Here is a 19358-nt window from a genome sequence, read left to right as displayed (position 1 = left end):
ATTAAGTCGAAATGTCCGCGAGGCCTCCAACAAAAGTGTCCAAGGGAACTGCTTCTGGGGGTCAGAACGCAGAGGAAGAATGGGGTTTGCCACCATACAGATGGTGTCTAAACCACAGAAACACAGCAGAGGGGATGGCAGGACCAAATCCACGTGGCACTAGCTTTCCAGTCACTTTGAAGAGAAACCTGCCAAGAGGCCTGAGAAGGAATCACAGACAAGGCAAGAAGGAATCACAGACAAGGCAAGAAGGAACCAGAAGGACAACGCCGCATGGGGAAGCAGAAGGGAGAAGAGAGGGCCTCGGGAGGGTAGTCAGCTGAGGCCGGGCTGCTGGGAGAGGACATGGGAGGCACAGAAGCTCTCCTCAGGCCGAGTTTCATATGAACAGCTGCAGTGAAGCAGTGGCTGGGTCTGGGGGAGGAAGTGGAGGCAGCAAGGGGCCCTGCTCTTGTGAGGAGGCGGCTGTGGAAGGGTCAGCACGATGGACTGGCAAAGACGGATCCTGGAGAGGGATACTTTTAGAGATGAGAGGTAGAGCATGCTGATGGGAATGGTCCAGGAGAAAGCAGGGTGGGGTTAGGGGTCAGGGGAAGATATGAAAGACAGCTGAGTCACCCTCTCCCTCAGGTGCCCCCGTCTTCCTCCACAAAGGCGAGGGAGCCGCGGCCGTGGGACCTGGACCCAGGCTTGGATGGAAGGCAGAGGCCCAGCCCCCGCTTGGGTGGAGAAAGCCGCGGAGGGGAGGACCTGCCTTTGCTCTGGAAATAGAAAACCAACATTGGTAACTGAGTAACTCCCGGAGAGGGGTGCAAAGGCACTGGCAAAATCTGAAGGAACAAAAATAACCTGTCCCGCTTGGGCAGCGAGGTGGATCGGATGTAGGGGGTGCAGCGGCCTGACCTGCAGGGGCCACGGGGGCTCTTCCCAGTCCTGCTTGGCCACAGCCAGGAGCGATGGTCCCTGGGAGCAGAGCATCGCCAAGAAAAGGTCAGGCGCTCAGCCCCAGGCCGGCAAAGTCCCATTTCCTCTACCCACCGCCACTGCCTGCTCCGACTGCAGCCTGGCGCACCACCCGGACGGACAGACAGACGGACAGACACACAGACAGAGGCGGGCCTCGCAGCCCGGGCCAGCAGAGAAGTCCTGCGCGCGGGAGCCGGCAAGGCCGCTGCCCTGCCTCCCTCCGCCCACCGCCCACCCTTCTCTGACCGCGCCAGCTGCGGGTCCCAGCTCCCCTCCCACACCCCTCCCGCCTGCAGGGGGCAGCCTTGACTGCCAGCCTCTCTCAGACCTCCCTCTCCTGCGGCCCCAAAGCGCGGGCTACACACCTGCGTACCTGAGCACCCCACACATCTGTGCACCCCACACACCTGCGCACCCCCACACACCTGCGCACCCCCTCACACCCGCGCACCCCATACCCTTGTTCACCCCCACACACCTGCGCACCCCCATACACCTGTGCACCCCTACACACCTACGCACCCCCTCACACCTGCGCACCCCCATACACCTGCTCACCCACACGCACCTGCGCACCCCACACACCTGCTCACCCCCTCACACCTGCGCATCCCCCACACTTGTTCACCTCCACACACCTGCACGCACGACTGGATGGCAGGCTCCTCGGAGGAACTTTCTACCAGCGTCTAGGAGTTGCTGAGTGATGGATTGGGCTGCGGGTGAACACACCGCCCTCTTCCTTTCTGCCTCAGTGCCGCTGTTCTCCCTCGCCTTGGGCCGGGCCCCTGCGTCCGTCCGTCTCTGGCCTCACCCCTGTCCCCAGGCTCACCGCCAAGGTCGCAGGAAGCAGAGGCGTGTCTCCCCTTGCTTAGACCACCCTGGCCCTGCTGCTGTCCAGCCCCCAGGCCTGCCCTCCACCCCACTGTGCCAGGACAGCAGGACCTTCAGGGAACGGAGGGGCCAGGCTGCAGGGAGCGGGGCTGGGCCCGCCCTCCTGAGGAGGAAAGGAAGGTGAGAGTCAGTGACCTGAGAAGTTTCCATGAACTCTGGCCGTGAGGGAGCAGGGGGGCACCAGAAGGCTGGGCCCCACACAGCAGGAGGGAGCCACCTGGCAAAGTGGTTTCCCTACCATCAATTTCTAATTGGATCCTGAGGTAAACAGGCACACCGGACCTGCCCTGAGGAAGGAGGCAGGCTGCGAACTGCTTGCCACCATGGGCATTAGAGGAACCAGAGGTATCTGAAGCAGGGGGTTCAGGGCTGTGGACAGCCTGGCCGTCCATCCTGGGCAAGGTGAGATGGCTTGCCCAGGGAGGACGGTGAAGGCTGTTCCCATCCCCACTCCCACTGGTGCTGTTAAAGTACGGTCCGTTGTTGGGTAAACTGAGTGCGTGTGAGTGAGAGAGAAGGGGTCATGGTTGGTCTGAGGAAGCAACCAGTTCAACACCTCCAGCTGCTGACTCAGCTGCCTCCTGTCCCCAGCCCTCAACATCTCCCTCCTAAGCCGATGGGAACAAAGACACCGCCAGTTTCCAGTTGTAAAAATCGGAGGAACAATCAAGAACAAAGATCAAGGCTTCACATTTTCCATGACATTGGTGCAGGGGCGGGGGCACCATGCCTACCTGGCACAGTCCCCATTCCCCATGCCCTCTGGGAAGCAGGAAGCTGCCATCTGGGCATGGGCAGTGCTAGCCTCTCCATTAGCACGGTGCCTCCCCTGGGTCGGCCTGGGTGGCTGTCTTGGCCAGGCCAGGCTGTCTCGGCAGAGCCTCCTGAACTCAGGGTCCCTCAAGCCCCAGTTCCTCCCAGTTCTGGGAGATCAGCCAGTCTTAGAGGCCAGGAGCTGGGAAGCAGGGAGCCCACCCAGGAGACCCCCAAACTCGCAGCACTATACAGAGGTCAAGGGTCAGAGGGAGAATGGCAGGGGGACAGCAGACAGAGGACTGGAGAAGGAGGTATGGACTTGGGAGTGGGTGGGGTTGTAGAGGTGGTGAAGGAGCAGAGTTCTGGAATCCATTTGCAAGATGTCAAAGGGCAGCTGAGCCTGGGCTGCTTCCCAGGGTATGGCCGACATTGACTAGTCTCCTCGTCCTCACCCCATCCCTCTGGCACCCTACTCTCACAGCTTCTGGGGGAGCTAGGCACAAAGTGATGAGTCCACCCAGGTAAACAGATGATGATACATCTGTTTAATGGAGTACTCTTCAGCTGTTGAAAGTGACATAAACCCATTGATACTGGCAGAGAAAATGACCAAGGCTTATTAAGTGGGGAAAAAAAGGTGAAAAATGATATATAGATTCTGATACCATTTTGTTAAAAATAAACCTAATACTACTACATTTGGATATGTGTATATAAATCATGTAAATAACTATATATTTGAATGTACTTGAAAGAAGTATAAAAAGATAAATATGGAATAGTTAAAAGAAATTATATCTAAGATAATTTAGACTTAGACATTTGTATATGAATTTTTATAATAAGCATGTACAATCTTATAATAAAGAAAAAAGGTGAGGGCAGAGAAAAGGGTTCAGAACAATCCAAGCCTGTGGATAGATGTGGACATGCCAGGTACACATGCACACACACACATGCACACACACGCACATACACATTCACACCCACATGCACACACACGCACACACACACACATATGCACACACGTACACATACACACATGCACACATGCACACCTCCCACATCCACACACACATGCACTCACATGCACACCCACACAGGCACGCACACACACACCCCGAGCACACCTGGCCCACCAAGGAGGGCACACCTGGTGAATCTGGCAAAACTTGGGTAGCACTTGGCTCAGGCACACACCCACAATCCTGGGTTCCCTTGGCATGTGTCAGGAAGGGCCCAAGGCTCTCTCAAGTCACTGATCCTATCTCAGGTCAGCTCAGCTCCTCTTGCTTCCCCAGCCTCCAACTCATCTCCCTGGGAGCCTTGCCATTTCTTGCCAGGTACTCAGAAACCAGGATCCTATTGATAAAGCCAGGAGAGTCAACAATTCCTGGTGAGCAGCACCCCTCCTGGCTATGAAGATGCCCTCCCTCTTCTCTAGGGCACTGGGGTGCTATCCGCAATGCTGGGCTGTCCCAGAGTTTCCTGTGGATTCTAGTTTGACCAAGGAACACCCTGGGAAACACCCAGCCAATCCAAAACATGATCCTGGTTCTGCCACTTATTTCTTCTCCAGTGTTGGGCTAGTTATTTAACCTTCCTGAGCCACAGTTTCCTCATCAGTAAAATGGGAATAATAAGGTGATTGTGAAACTCAAAGATGATAATATCTAAGAAACTCTACAGTCTTTGGAAGACAAATGAGGAAATGATGACACAAACATCAGGATCCCAGTTCCCTCAGGGTGGGGCAGGGGTTGTGATCAGGGAAGAACACAGGGCTTCTAGAGTACTAGCAGTATTCTATGTCTTGACCTAGGCAGTGGAAACCTAGGTGTTTGATTTATAATTATTTATTAATCTGTACATATATATTTAATATACATATGTTTCACAATGAGAAAAGAAAAAGTAAATACTTTGGACATTTTCCTGCTCAGTATAAATGTAAAAGTAGTACTAGGAAGTGCAAATTCCCATCTTCACACCCTCAGAGGAACCTCTGGGACTCTAAATTTCGCCTGGTTTCCCAGGGAATTGAAAGCAGGTAGAGAGTGGTAGGGCTGTGGCTGAGTTTGCTGGATGGCAAGGATCAGCTAATGAGTACAGATTCCAGTTATAAATTCAGACCAATGTCGTTTTCCTTGCTGGGGGGTGCCCAGGAGAGCAGATGACTTTCTGGGAGGCTGTCAGTCCACTCCAAACAGCCCTCCCTCCCGTGGTCTCTCTCCCCCGCAGACTGCTGAGGACAGCGGGCACATCTCCCCACTCTTGAATTCCTGCCCGGGGTGGTCCTGACCCCTGCAAAGCTCCCTAGACCCCAGACAGGCCCCTTTCCACACCTACCCACCGCCCCTACTCTTCAGCACAGCCCCTTCCTTGGGCCTGGGCACCCCAACTTGCTGGCCCCAGACAAGGACCCCTGCCTTCCCCAGCCCCCCAAACCCCCAACATCCCCAGCCCTTTCTCCCCTGCTATGGGCTCCCCTAGACTTTGAGGAACACTCTGCCACTGAGCACAGGCATCACCCCCTTTCATCAGCCTGCTGACTTGGCAGTCTCCCAAGGTGAAGGTGGAGGGAGCTCTCAGAAGCCAGGACAGAGGCGGGGCCTCCTGCCCACCCAAGCCCTGGACCCCGGGCATCGGGCAGCCCTCAGGGCTGAGCCCACCCTGCCATCGGAGGCCACAGGAATGTCCATGAGGGCCTGGCCAGGGAGCTGCCCAGTGGTCATCAACGCCCTCCCTCCACATCTGACTCGCTCCCTGTCCCTCTGACTCAGCTTCTGTTTGACTCTGATTTAGTTTCTCTCCCATCCTTGATTTTCTGTGGATCTCTGTCTTCACAGTCCCCAGACTGCACAAGGGCAGCATGAGCCTTTCCTCCGACTGCGTGTGGGGTGACCCTGGGCCTCTGGGCCTGGCTGTCCACCTGCGCCACGGCCCACTCTGTCCAGGAAGGAGGTCTCCCCACCCCCACCGAGGGAGGTGGCTGAGGTGAAGAAAGAAGCCCGAGGGCCTCGGTGGCAGAGCCGGGCTGAAAGGAAAGAAGAAGCTAATGAAACCAGGGCGCTGGAGGACGGGGCCGTGGAAGGGCGAAAGGGAAGTGTGCTGTTAGGTGAATGAGGTGCATTGGAGGCAGGTGGGAGTGGCCGAGGCGTTACATAACCAGAGCTGAAAAGGAGTTGAGTTCTGGAGAAAAACAAGGTCTTAGGGGAAATAAAGGTGGATTACAGGGATGGGCTCTGATACGAAGAAGTTCTTTTCAGTGTCTAACTTCAGTCCCGCCTGCGGCAGAACCAGCTTTCTCCACGTGTAGTTCTTGCATCCTGGAAACTCACGCAGGGCATAATGTGAAAGGAAGCGCGAGAACTGCTTGTGAGGGGCAGAGAGTCTTTCTCCTTGGCCTGCGAAGCCAGCACAGTGTCCCGTCCCCACCGCCAACCACCTGATAGCTCCCCAGTCCTTGGCATGGCCCGGAGACCAAGCTGTTGGCAGTGGCAGCTCCTAGCCGTTTAGACAATCTTCCTTTCACAAGTTTATTTATTATTCTTTTCCCACCTCTCCACCCCTTCCCCACCAGCTGCTTAAAATATTTTTCAAACAGAAAAATCCAACCACAGCTGGAAACCAACCCTAAAGTTAGTCCGGAACGTGGGAGCTGCCAGGGAAAATTGCTGGGGCTCAGGCTGTGGGAGGAAGGGACTGAGCCGCGGAGACAGGCTCGCTCTGCAGGGGCTTGCAGCAGGGACACAGACGCAGGGAGAAGCCATCGGACCTCATCATCATTCCCCAAACCGTCAGGGAGAACCGGCTATGAACCAGGCCCTGCGCCAGGACAGTGAGGGACACAAATTGCCTTAAGTAAAAGGGGCTGACTCCATTCTCAAGAAGTTACAGGCTTAATAAGGAGGTAAGGCACAGACACAAACACTCCAGCGGCAATCATAGCATGCACTTAAAGGGTGTTTGCCAGGTACAAGGTCGTGACCTAAGCACTTTACATGTAGTAATTCATTAAAAACCCTCATCGGCCCTGTAAGAAAGGTACTCTTATTATTCCCATCTTATAGAGGAGGAAACTGAGGCACACAGAAAGTAAACTCTTTTTAAAAAAAAAAAAGAAAAAAAGACAAGAGTTGCACTCTGTTGCCCAGGTTGAAGTGCAGTGGCGTAATCATGGCTTATTGCAGCCTCAACCTCCTGGGCTCAGGTGATTCTCCCACCTCAGCCTCCCAAGTAGCTGGGACTACAGGTGCACATCACCACGCCTGGCTAATTTTTACTTATGTTTTACTTTTGTACAGACAGGGTTTAACCATGTTGTTGAGGCTGGTCTCGAACACTGGGTTCAAGTGATCTGCCCACATCAGCCTCCCAAAGTGCTGGGATTACAGGCGTGAGCCACCGCACCCAGCCAAGAGACTGTCACACCACAGTACAGCTAGTATGCAGCGGAGTCAGGATCTGGGCCCAGGGAGTCTGTCCTGAATCCATCTTAGTGGCTATGCTATGCCACTTTTGTACAGTCATGCAAGGGGAGAGGCAAGCCCCATGAAAGAAGCATAAACAAATTAACATGAAAACTCAAAGAAGGGAGAGATTGTCCCCAGCAGAGGGTCAGAATCAAGGAGTGCTCCCTGGAGGAAGTAACATAGAGCAGCCGCTGGAAGGACAGTGGGGCTTCTGAGCCTATACTCAGGGGCAGGGACGGAAGCTCTACAGCAGAGATCGCTAAAGCAGGAGCAGAGACAGCACCCAAGAGGTCAGCTGCTGTTATACGGCACCACCCAAAAGCCTGTCCTCATGGCAGCCCAGTGCCTAGAAGGGACACTGGCCAGAGGAAGATGTCCAGGCAGGCCAGGCTCAGCCACAGTGGAACAGCAATTCAGATTCATGCTCCAGCTCTCCAGCACCCTTGGCCTGTATCATCTCCCCGCACCTCCTACCTGCTCCATTCTCTCACTCTCACTGCTAATCCGGGTCCCCTTGCAAATCTGTTCATGGGGAGAGTGAAAGACAAAACTACAACACTTGAAAAACTCTTTATAATACAAATATTTGGTGGCATCTAATTTAGACAAAAATCACCCAGCTGTCTTGTTTGGACAGTTGGGCCCAGTAGAGTGGCCACAGAGCCATGTGGCCTGAAGCCTCAGGAGATAGGCTGGTGGGTGTGTGGGCAGATCCCGCCTCTCCCTATCAGGCCTGTATTTGGCTGAGATGCCAGGTCATTTGACATCTCTGGGCCTCAGTTCTCTCAGAAGTGACGATGAAGAAATATGAGCCCTTTCCCAGCTCTAGACTGACAGCTCCAGTCATAGCCTCCAACTGCAAGCATCTACCTGTTCCAAGGTGCATCCCGATCCCTTCCTGTCCCATCAGGCAAGAGCAGGTCAGGCCAAACCCCAGCCCACTGTTTTGGGTAATCCAGCCTTGGGTGGGCTCCTTCCCTTTGCTCCTGGCTGCTTCCTGATCCCTTCAGTGGAGGGAAGCAACCTCCAGCTTCTTGTGGATTTGTTTTTTGTTTTGTTTTGTTTTGTTTTGTTTTTCAGAGATAGGGTTTTGCTGTGTTGCCCAGGCCAGAAAACGCAGTGGCTATGCATGGGTACGATCATAGTGCACTGCAGCCTCGAACTCCTGGGCTCAAGCCATCCTCCTGCCCCAGCCTGCCAAGTAGCTGGGACGAAAGGCGTGCCTGGATCCTCTTGTGGGTTTTAAGAAAGGAAGGAATTACTGGAGTCTGCAGGCCCGGCCCAGGCCTCCCACGCCCCCTGGCGGAAGGAACAGAGCTCTGTCCAGACCTGCACTGGAATCTGTGGCCAGCCTTCCCACCACTCTCCTCCCACCCGTCCTGTCTTTTCCTCTGACCTTATTCATTCACTCTTAACTGCACATGCACTGGGTGCCAGGCGCATGCCACGAGATGGGGCGTGGAAGTGACTGAAATTGTCCCTGTCCCGAGGTGCTCTCTGTTCACTCAACTCTGTTCAATTCATTCAATAAATATTTGCGGAGCTTCTGCTCTCTGCCAGGCTCTTCTCAAGGCCCCAAGGACACCATCCTGCCCTCGCAGAGTTTAGTCTAACAGGACCCATGGCCTGGTAAACAGACAATCATCATACAGTAGATGAGCCACAGGTGCCAGAGGAGAGGCCAAGAGGAGACACGCCAGATGCGCCAACAGCGGCCCTCACGCCGAGCAGGGGGCCGGAGGGGCAGAGGAGGGTGTGGGTGCGCACGCGTGTACGTGTGTGTGCATGCTGGGGGATGGTGGGAGACGGATTTGCAGAGATGGCAGAGCCACGTCAGGGCTGGGCTCAAGCAGCTGTGTAGGATCCCTCCAGGCGCAGGAAACGGGGTATGGGGTGGGGCAGGGCGGAAAGAACATCCCACACCAAGAGGACAGAGGGAGCAAGGGCACAAAGTCCCGGCATGTTTAGGAAGCTACAAATAGTTTGCTGTGGTACAAGTGTGTGGTCAGTGGCAAGGAGGCAGCAGGAGGGTGGAAGAGGCCTCGCAAATTGTATAAGGGGCTTGGGTCTGATCCTGGAGCCTGTGAGGAGCCACTGAAGGCTTCAAGAGACGGAATGATACGAATGCTTCTGCTTTCAGAAAAAGACCGCTAGACCAGTGGAATGTGGAGGGGGGCTGGGAAGGCAAGTGGTCGGAGATGGCATGGTGCTTGTACCCCAGCTGTGTGACATCAGGCAAGCCACATCACTTCTCTGAGCCACAGAGGCCTCATCTGTTAAATGGGGGTGCATCTGTCAAATGGGGGTGATGAAACTCAGCCTATAGACTTGTTAAGAGGAGTAAATGAGATAATATACAGAAGTGCCTACTGTGGTACCTGACACATAATAGACACATAGTAAATTATATACATATGCATATACATATATATATATATGAAACATCAGAGAGCCTACCAAGAAGGCTATTGCAATTGCCTAGGCAAGAGATGCAGAGAAGCTGAATTCAACCATTGCGGAAGGTGAGAAGAAGGGAATGTCAAGAGCTGTTTCAGACAGTTGCCCTTTGGGAATGGGTTGGATATGGATCTTGTCTTTCCAAAAACATCCCAGAGTTCATCTCAGACTTTTGTCCTCAGGCACTAATCCGTGACTCCTGCATTCCTCATCATCTTCCTGCATTTTTTCGCTGCCTGCTTTGTATTAGGTGTACATATGCTTGTTCAAGGCTTGTCCATTTGCAGTTTGTCTGACTCAGGCACAGGATGCCTGGAGTTCAGGCAAAGGCCCTGCTGGCTGAGCCTCTAGGTAGGTATGTCTCGGGCAGCAGTGGACAGATTCATGGAGGTTTTGGATGACAATCAGATGAGGATCTGTCCAGCCACCACGTTCATCCCTGAAGCTAGGGTTGAGAAAGGAAGTGCTGGGAAAGTTGACCACGGAGATTGTCTGGCTGGCACCTGGGTTTCAGCAAACACTCATTGCAGAGTGGAAATCCAGCAAGCCCATCTCCAGCATACCCCTCAGGCACAGCTCCCCCAGTTCCCTGGCCAGTCAGCCTTCCTCCCACACCTGCCTCCAGGGTGCCAGCTCTTAACACAGGTACCACAGGTACCATTCGGGGGGTGCTCCAGCCCCTCTAGAAGGGCAAAAAGGGGCAAGCAGTTTGCGTGTGTGTAGCTCGATCACCATTTAACCTACTTAGAGTGTGTTCATCCGAGGTTGCCAGCGGCAGAGAGAGTTGCGGCAATTATTAAGGGCTAAGACCCCCAAAGCCATCTCATGGTGTTGCCACCCTCTCCAGGCTGTACTGAGCCTGGGGCAATTGTTAATAGTGTCAGAAGCAGCTATTAGTCTCCGTGGTCTGCAGGTTCCCCTCCAAGATAGTTTGATTATGTTCATTTTAAGATGTTAGTTTGTGTTTTGTGTTTTTCCCCAGTATCTGTCCCCTGTTCCAAAGGGATAACTCAGCCCTTTAGATTTCTTTGGGGTAGAAATTAAAAAAATAATAATTCAAAGACAACCTCTTGAACTGTCTCTCATGAATTCCTGGGCTTACTCAAGAGATGATATCAGGTGTTCAAGATGCTGTTGAGAGAGGAAAGCAAGGAGTGAGCAGGGTGAGGGGAGAGGAAGCTGAACTCCTGCCCCAGCATCACTGTGGAGAAGGGGCAGTGTCTCCAAGGGGCGTGGCTGCATGGGCGCTTTGGACCCTGCACACCAGCTGTAGCAGCCTGGGCCAAGGTTCCCAGGTCACAAGGAGCAGTAACATGACCCAACACAGAGGCCTGTGGGAAAAGGGACAAGGGGGAGATCAGCATGATATGGTGAGAGGCCCTTGCATACCCTGCCTCCTGGACTCCAAGAAGTAATTCTCCAGGACTCCTGAGCCACCCTGGGGAGGGGGAGGTAGCCTCAGTAATGGAGGAGATTAAATCCCCTGGGGCCAGTCAGGATGGGGCTCTGAGTTAGATTTAGGTTGGTTTAAATTTTTAAAAAATAGGACCTCTTTTGCCCTCCAGGATTTATGGAGGAAGATTCATCCCTCCAACTGCAGCCAGGACACTTATTGGCTGTTCCAGGTGCACCTGTGAGCCAGGTGAACATGGGCACAATGCAAGCGAGATCCTCCTTCCCTGGTCCCACAGGCAGCCTCGTCAGGTCCCTCAAAGGAGGAGCTGAGGATGTGGCTTTTTGGACCACCTTGGTTGACTGGATTCTGGGTCCCCTTCACAAGGTCGTGGTGAATTGTCAGTTCCTTGATGTTGTGCCGGACCCCTATTCACTTCAGTAGGGAGGGCACCAGGTTCAAGAGACTGAAGAAGAGACGCAGAGCCAGCATACGAGACCAGAGGCTTTATTAGTGGGAAACTTACACATGGGGATGCTCCTGTGGTGGCACGCTGGGCAGGAGAACAACAGCCACTTGTGAAAAACAAGCAGTTTATAGCATTTTCACTTTGCACCCTTCCCCTAACAGCCTCCACCTGGCAGCCTTCATTTAATCCAAAAGAAAGGGCCTCAATCCCCTGTACGGCCGTGTCCCACTGGACAGCAGGGAAACTCGGATGTTCTCATAGATAAGAAATTAATCTCCGGGTTGGCCACTCCTAGAATCTTTAGCTCAGACTTCTGAACTGCTTTCAGGTGCATCTGCTGTACAGGGTCACTCTCAGGCTGTGCTTGAGTTATCACTCTCAGGTGTGTCTACCATACACTTGAACACATAAGCCCCCTGCACCCTCACTGTGTCTAACCCGTCTGAGCAGAGCTGTCTGCCTCCAACTGCACCCACAGGTGCAGACCCCTGCCTGGGACCTTCTCTATACAGACACCCTGGGTGCTACTCCTCCAAGAAGAAGTCTGTAAACTCTCTTCCTGTGTCCATTCTTCACACAAATTAGCACAGTAAGGAAAAAAGAGATGACTTGGGAGCAGAAATCCCAATGATCCAGTTTGGACCCTACCACAATAGTTAAGACAAATCAGCTTCCGTCTGTTTTTCCACCCTTAAAATGGGAATAACAGCTGCCTCACATCAAAGGAAGTGCCGTGTAAGTGGCAAAATGCTCTAAGGTTGTAAGGAGTTTTTAAATGCAAGGGACCTTATTCTCCATTTAGAGAACTGAACCCGGAACTTCAGAGGGTGAGACTATTTCCTCACTCTAGACATATGAGCCAGAGCTTTGGGCTCTGAGATCTCTGATTCACATAAGAATAAACACAGAATCCATTAAATAAGGTTTGTGTGCCTCTTAAGTCCACTCAGGTACTACAGTGGCTACAGCAACGGGGTTATGACCTGGCTCAGCCTTCAACTCTCCAAGCTTCAGCAAGTCCCGATCTCTTGGGACAGTGCACCCAATAAGCAAACAACGGACTTGGTTCTAGTCCTGATTCTTTCACTCACTGGGTGTCATTTAACCTCAAGCAAGCTTTCTCAAGTGTGGAATCAAGAAAGCAGGGACAGAATGAAGACCATGAAGAGCACCTCCAACTCGAATTCCTCAGTCTCCCCACCAGTGCAAAGGGAGGTCAAGACAGCCCTGAAGATCCTCCTGCCTCCTCCCGTTCCTGCATATGAGTCCAGGGAGGGATGCAGAGCTGGGCAGAGCTAGTTGCTGACCTGCCCCTGGCCCCACAGGGCCTTTTCAGACCAGCAGCCCTTTCCAGCCTGCACTGCCCTGGGCCTATGGCGCCAAGAGGACATGCACGTGGAGAGATTGAGGAGGCTGGGAATACAGGAGTACACAGCTGGCCCCCTCTGCCCAGGCCCACCCAGAGAGCCCCAGTGAGCTCACGTCTGCAGTAACCTCACTTCTCATAACTGCAACGGTGAGACACGCCTGGGAAGCCAAGCCCAGGTGAGAAGTGATGGCTGTCTCCTCAGGAATGTGCTGCCCAATTAACACTGCCTCCCAGATGGCTCCTGCGGAGGCTAGGACTACTCCGCCAGGGCGGTGCTGGCCAGCCACCAGGCTGAGTCATTCTGTGAGCATTTATTGAGGGCCTACTATGCATCGGGCATAACAGGGAAGAATAAAAGCCTAACTGGAGAGTACAGTCTATCTGTCCCAGACTCACTTTTGGAGACAGATTGTCAGAGAGCCTCAAGAGCTCTACAGGTGAAGCCCCCAGACCTCCATCAACCCAAAGCCCTCCCACTTCCTGGCCACAGCTGTAAGCCCTTAACTTGTTTCCCTCCCTTTTCAAGGCATCCACAGTTCTCAATCTCCTTCTAGGCTCCTCTTCGTCTTAAGCTGTATGAATCAGGCTGCTGCCTCCTCATTTTCCTGTTTCTGGGACAGTCTAAACCACCCACTGTCCATCCACTTGCAGATACTAGGTTTATTGCTTCCTGTCCTTGGCAGGGTGTCCAAGAGAGGCCATAAAGTGAGGCAACACCCACGTGCCTAGAGAATGGGCTCTCACTAGAGGTGCTCTCCACGTGAATTACCTATAGAGGCAGGTCCTCAGGCAGGAAAGCCTAACTCGGAAGACAGGCCTCAGTCAGGCAAGGGGCCTCCCTCTCAAAGGGCATGTGCCCCGAGGGCTGAAGTTGGAAGAGGTTAGAAATCTCAGCATGGCCTACATGGTATGTGGTCAAAGCAGTCATTCTTCTTGTTATAAGATCCAGTCTTTTATCTTTACTAGCTCTGTATCTGCATGTTAGGATTGCATCCCACCAGGAAAAAGAGACACCCAAAAGACCAGGCTTACATGATTTTGAGGGGCTATTTGTCTCATTTAATGAGAGCTCAGAGGTGAGGCAGTCAGGGCCTCACCATGGCTACAACGCCATCAGGGGTTCAGGCTCCTTTTACCCTTCTACCCAGCCTCCCTTAGCATATACTTCTTACTGTCACAAGACAGCTGCCCCATCTCCAACATCAAGTTCAAATTCCAAGCAGGAAGAGGAAGGTCAAAGGACCAGTCGAGTCTCCATCCCTTTTAAGGAGCTTTCCTGGAACTTCCACACAAGTTCTTACACCCCATCGGCCAGAACTGTGTCACACAGCCACCTCTGTCTGCAAGAGAGGCTGAGAAATGTATTTTTAGTTGATCATTTGCTGCCACCAACAACATCGGATTTGGTTAACTGAGGAATAAAAACTGGTATAGAACTTGCAAGGAGAGAGATGTGTAGGAGCAAAGGGAAAGCTGCCCCCTTTTCCTGTGAAGGGGCTCCCACTTGGTCACAAGTCAGGCTCTCAACGACATAAGACAAGACGAGAGGGGGACTTCATCCAGTTTTTATTTTGGGTACTCAGTGGTTTTTCTAAATAGACACCAGACTGATCAGTACCACAAATAGACCAGTCTGCAAGGCTGAATCGAACAGCAGGCTTTAGGGGTTTTAGGCGTATGTTCTACGCTATGGTACCCACTTTATGGCATGAGAACACAGAAAGACAAAGACAAAGGAAAACAGGATTTCTGGGAGGAAAAAGGACCAGACAACATGAATATTCATTCGAAAAGTACACCAGAGTTGCCATACCCAAGACTAGTCGCACAAATGCTTTTCTCCCATTAATCAAGATTTGGGAGAGAAAAAGGCAGTGTTTTTTTTTTTTTACCATTTGCTCAACCAGATTCCACAGAAAGAGAGATTGAGAGCCTGGCTGGTAAAAATTTCTTACCCTTCTTCTGACTTGTGAGGTCCTGAGTTCTTTTCATGGCAGCTTCCAGAAGAGCAGAGCAGCACTGATGTGCTGCTCACAGTGCCAAAACGGTAGGGGAAGTTTGCTGAAAATTAACTGAAAAAAGGCAGATTAATAGAAAAAAAGGCATACAAATTTTATTAATATGCATGGAAGGGGAGTGGGGGAAGAGGGAATCATAGAGTGATTAGCCCAGCCCTGAAATGGGATACAAAAGTTTATATACCCTCGATATGATTTGGATTTGTGTCCCTGCCCAAATCTCATGTTGAATTGGTGGAGGGGCCTGGCAGGAATGATTGGATCATGGGGGGCTGTTCTCATGATAGTGAGTGAGTTCTCATGAGATCTGATGGTTTAAAAGCATGTGGCACTTTCCCTTCACTCTCTCTCTCCTGCTCCGCCATGGTAAGCTGTGCTTGCTTTCCCTTCACCTTCTGCCATGATTCTAAGCTCCTGAGGCCTCCCACCCATCCTTCCTGCACAGCCTGCAAAACTGTAAGTCAATTAAACCTCTATTCTTCATAATTACCAGTTTCAGGTAGTTCTTCATAGCAGTGTGAGAATGGATTAATACAGAAAACTGATACCAGAAGTGGGGCATTGCTATAAAGATACCTGAAAATGTGGAAGCAATTTTGGAACTGGGTAATGGGCAGAGGTTGGAACAGTTTGGAGGGCTCAGAAGAAGACAGGAAGGTGTGGGAAAGTTTGGAACTTCCTAGAGACTTGTTGAATGGTTTTGACCAAGATGCTGATAGTGACATGGACAATGAAGTCCAGGCTGAGGTGGTCTCAGATGGAGATGAGGAACTTATTGGGAACTGGAGTAAAAGTCATTCTTGCTATGCTTTAGCAAAGAGACTGACAGCATTTTGCCCCAGCCCTAGAGATCTGTGGCACTTTGAACTTGAGAGAGATGATTTAGGTTATCTGGTGGAAGATATTTGTAAGCAGCAAAGCATTCAAGAGGTGACCTGAGCTGGCTGCTCCTAACAGTGTACAGTTGTATGTGTTCACAAAGTGATTATCTGAAATCAGAACTTATGTTTAAAAGGGAAGCAGAACATAAAAGTTTGGAAAATTTGCAGCCTGACCATGTGGTAGAAAAGAAAAACCTATTTTCTGGGAAGAAATTCAAGCTGGATGCCAGGCACGGTGGCTCATGCCTATAATCCCAGCACTTTGGGAGGCTGAGGAGGGTGGATCACCTGAGATCAAGAGTTCAAGACCAGCCTGGCCAACATGGTGAAACTCTGTCTCTACTAATAATATAAAAATTAGCTAGGCTTGGTGGCGGGCACCTGTAATCCCAGCTACTCAGGAGACTGAGACAGGAGAATTGCTTGAACCTGGGAGGCAGAAGTTGCAGTGAGCCATGATTGCACCACTACACCCCAGCCTGGGCAACAAGAGTGAGACTTCAGCTTGGTGGGGGCAGGTTGAAATTCAAGCCAGCTGCAGAAATTTACATAAGTAAAGTGGATCTGAATGTTAATAACCAAGACAATGGGGAAAATGTCTCCAGGACATGTCAGAGATCTTTGTGGCAGCCCCTCCCATCATAGGCATGGAGGCCTTGGAGGGAAAAATGGTTTCATGGGCCAGGCCCAGGGCCTCTGCTGCTCTGGGCAGCATCAGGACATGGCACCCTGCCTCCCAGCCGCTCCAGCTCCAGCTGTGGCTAAAAGGGGCCAAGGTAAAGCTCAGGCTGTTGCTTCAGAGGGTTCAAGCCCCAAGTGTTGGTGGCTTCCATACGGTGTTGGGTCTGCAGGTGTGCAGAAGGCAAGAGCTGAGGCTTGGAAGCCTTCACCTAGATTTTAGAGGATGTATGGAAATGCCTGGATGTCCAGGCAGAAGTCTGCTGCATGGGCAGAGCCCTCATGAAAAACCTCTACTAGGGCATTGTGGAGGGGAAATATGGGGTTGGAGCCCCGACAGAGTCCCCACTGGGGAACTGCCTAGTGGAGCTGTGAGAAGAAGGCCACCATTCTCCAGACCCTAGAACAGTAGATCCACTGACAGCTTGCACTGTGCACCTGGAAAAGTAGTAGGCACTCAACACCAGCCCATGAAAGCAGCCAAAGGGGCTGTACCCTGCAGAGCCACAGGGGCAGAGCTGTCCAAAGCCTTAGGAGCCCACTGCTTGTATCAGCATGCTCTGAATGTGAGACGTGGAGTCAAAGGAGATTATTTTGGAGCTTTAAGATTTGGCTGGGTGTGGTAGCTCACACCTGTAATCCTAGCACTTTGGGAGACTGAGACAAGAGGATTGCTTGAGGCCAGGAGTTTGAGACCAGCCTGGGTAACATGGCAAAACCCCATCTCTACCAAAAAAGAAAAAAATACACACACACAAATTAGCTGGGCATGGTGGTACATTCCTGTAGTCCCAGCTACTTGGGAGGCTGAGGAGGGAGGGTGGTTTCAGCCCAGGAGGCAGAGGATGCAGTGAGCTGAGATCATACCCCTGCACTCCAGCCTGGGCAATGGAGCCAGACCCCGTCTCAAAAAAATAAAAAGATTCAATGACTGCCCTATTGTGTTTCAAACTTGCATGGGGCCTGTAGCCCCTTTGTTTTGGCCAATTTCTCCCATTTGGAATGGAAGCATTTACTCAATGCCAGTACCTCCATTGTATCTTGGAAGTAACTAAATTGTTTTTGAATTCACAGGCTCATAGGCAGAAGGGACTTGCCTTGTCTCAAATGAGACTTTGTCAGAGGCATGTGAACCAGAACAACTCCATCTTGAATAGGAGCTGGGTACAATGAGGCTGAAACCTACTGGGCTGAATTCCCAGACCGTTAAGGCATTCTAAGTCACAGGATGAGATAGGAGGTCGGCAAAAGATACAAGTTATAAAGACCTTGCTGATATAACAGCCTGCAGGAAAGAAGCCAGCTAAATCCTACCAAAACCAAAATGGCCATGAGAGTGACCTCTGGTCGTCCTCACTGCCACATTCCCACCAGTGCCATGACAGTTTACAAATGCCATGGCAACGTCAGGAAGTTACCCTATATGGTCTACAAAGGGGAGGCATGAATAATCCATAATCCACCCCTTGTTCAGCATATCATCAAGAAATAACCATAAAAACAGGCAAACAGCAGCCCTTGTGGCTGCCCTGTCTATGAAGTAGCCATTCTTTTATTCTTTTATTCCTTTACTTTCCTTTTTTTTTTTTTTTTTTTTTTGAGATGGAGTCTCGCTCCGTCGCCCAGGCTGGAGTGCAGGGGTGCAATCTCGGCTTACTGCAAGCTCTGCCTCCCAGGTTCACGCCATTCTTCTGCCTCAGCCTCCTGAGTAGCTGGGACTACAGGTACCCACCACCATGCCCGGCTAATTTTTTGTATTTTTAGTAGAGACAGGGTTTCACCATGTTAGCCAGGATGGTCTCGATCTCCTGACCTCGTGATCCACCTGCCTCAGCCTCCCAAAGTGTACTTTCTTAATAAACTTGCTTTCACTTTGCGCTGCACACTAGCCCTGAATTCTTTCTTGAGCGAGATCCAAGAACCCTCTCTTGGGATCTGGATCGGGACCCCTTTCCTGTAACAACTTTGGACTTGGACTTTTGAGTTAATGCTGGGATGAGTTAAGACTTTGGGGGATTGCTGAGAAGGGATAATTGTATTTTGCAATGTGAGAAAGACATGAGACTTGGGAGGGCCGGGGTGGAATGACACAGTTTGGATTTGTACCCCTGCCCAAATCTCATGTTGAATTGGAGGAGGGGCCTCATGGGAGGTGATTGGATCATGGGGGCTGTTCTCGTGATAGTGAGTGAGTTCTCACAAGATCTGATGGTTTAAAAGTGTGTGGCACTTTTCCCTTCACTCTCTGCTGCTCTGCCATGGTAAGATGTGTTTGCTTTCCATTTACCTTCTGCCATGATTGTAAGTTTCCTGAGGCCTCCCACCCATGCTTCCTGTACAGCCTGTGGAATTGTGATTCAATTAAACCTCTTTTCTTCATAATTACCCAGTCTCAGGTAGTTCTTTATAGCAGTGTGAGAATGGATACAACCCTTCTTTACAGGGGAGAGAGAAGATGGGGAATGTAAGCAATTCTTTTGAGGGGCAGTAAATGATTAGGGAGAATGAATAGACAAGGCAGACACATTAACTTGTAAATGATTCTCTTTGCAATTTGAATGAGCAGGAAAGGCAGGCATTATCTTGTGAAAAATTCCATCCAAGCATGATTGCATTCTTCAGTCTTCTTCTCTGCCATAGATCATGATATTTCAGGGATGGGATACAAACTCTTGGTAAGAAGTTTTCTTGGCCAGGCACAGTGGCTCATGCCTGTAATCCTAGCACATTGGGAAGCTGAGGCAGGAGGACTGCTTGAGCCCAGGAGTTTGAGACCAGCCTGGGCAACAGGGGGAGACCCCATCGCCAGTAAAAATTTAAAAATTAGCCCAGCGTGGTGGTGCACACCTATGGTCCCAACTACTTGGGAGGTTGACGTGGGAGGTATCATCCAAAAAAGTATCAGAGATAAGTCTCAATTAATTTAGGAGTTTATTTTGACAAGGTTAAGGACATTCCTGTGACACAGCCTCAGGAGGTCCTAACGACATGTGCCCAAGGTA

This window comes from Gorilla gorilla, chromosome 10 (assembly GCF_029281585.2).
Source record: "Gorilla gorilla gorilla isolate KB3781 chromosome 10, NHGRI_mGorGor1-v2.1_pri, whole genome shotgun sequence".
Lineage (NCBI taxonomy): Eukaryota > Metazoa > Chordata > Mammalia > Primates > Hominidae > Gorilla > Gorilla gorilla.
The sequence above is the reverse complement of the archived record's forward strand: the minus strand, read 5'-3'. Positions refer to the sequence as shown.